Here is a 1,282-nt window from a genome sequence, read left to right as displayed (position 1 = left end):
TGCCGGCTCCAGCAGCTCCTTTGTCTCTTCCTCCTGAGGGAAAGGCAAAAGGAAAATCAGCCCTGGCTTCCCCACACCAGCAGCATTAACTCCACAGGATGAGGCAAGTCTCACTTTTCCCTCACCAGCCAGAAGGGCTCCCTGTGCATCCCAGTGTAACCCAGAACAGCCTCAGCTCTGCCAGGCACCTCTTTACCCAATTATTTTGCTTTTTCCCAGATGAAGCCCCTCCAGCCACAAAGGCAGCAAGTGTTGCTGAAATCAGGCAGCACATTTGGAGTGGCCAATCCTGCAGGCAGGAGTCTGCAGCCAGCATCAACCTGCATAAAACCCCCCAGCTAACGTGGACCTACTGTGCCCCACCCCTGCCTGGGCACCACGGAGAGCCCACCCTGGCATAGCAGAGGGCTCACCTGAGCCAGGTGAATCCCACCTGCCAAAGCCCAGGCACTGGGGTGGGGGCTTCCAGAGTCACAGGGCACGTTCCTCCACTCACTCCAGGAGGTGCAGAGCTGCAGCCCAGCCCTCAATCCTCTGGCTTGGCTGAATGGTGCTGCAGGGGTTGTGAGAAGAGCCCAGTAGGGAGATCACAGCCACAAACACCCATGAGAACAAGATCACAGAATCAGCAAAATTGGAAAAGCCCTCTGAGCCCAACTGTTCTCCCAGCACTGCTGAGCCCACCACCAAACCATGTCCCAAGTGCCAAGTCTACACTGCTTTTAAATCCCACCAGGACTAGGGACTCCAACACTGTTCTGGGCAGCCTCTGTCACAGCTGTACAACACTTTTAGGGAAATTTTCCCGAATATCTAACCTAAACCTTCTATAACACAACCACAGGCCCTTTCCTCCTGTCCTGTTGCTTGTTCCCGGGGAGCAGAGACAGACTTCCACCTGGCTCCACCCTCCTGTCAGGGAGTTGTGGAGAGTGAGAAGGTAATCCCTGAGCCTCCTAGCAGCCTGAGCCCCCTCGGCTCCCTCAGCCACACCTTGTGCTCCAGCCCCTTCCCCTTCTCTGGACATGCTCAAGCCTTTCCATGTCTGTCTTGCCCTGAAAGGATGCTCAGCCTGTGACCCATGGTCAGCTGGGAGTGCAACCTCTTCTCTACACACGCCGTCAGTGGCATCTCCAGCTCTTCCCCGGCCACAAGCTTGCTCTCCCCTTCCTCCACTGGAAATGCTGCTGCAATACTCTAGCCCAGGCCCTTCTCCTTCCTTTCTCGCCACACAAGTGGAAGCCGGCTGGGCTGCCCCTGGGACGGGCTGTCACAGCCCAGC

Source organism: Geospiza fortis, unplaced genomic scaffold, assembly GCF_000277835.1.
Source record: "Geospiza fortis unplaced genomic scaffold, GeoFor_1.0 scaffold283, whole genome shotgun sequence".
Classification (NCBI taxonomy): Eukaryota; Metazoa; Chordata; class Aves; order Passeriformes; family Thraupidae; genus Geospiza; species Geospiza fortis.
The sequence above is the reverse complement of the archived record's forward strand: the minus strand, read 5'-3'. Positions refer to the sequence as shown.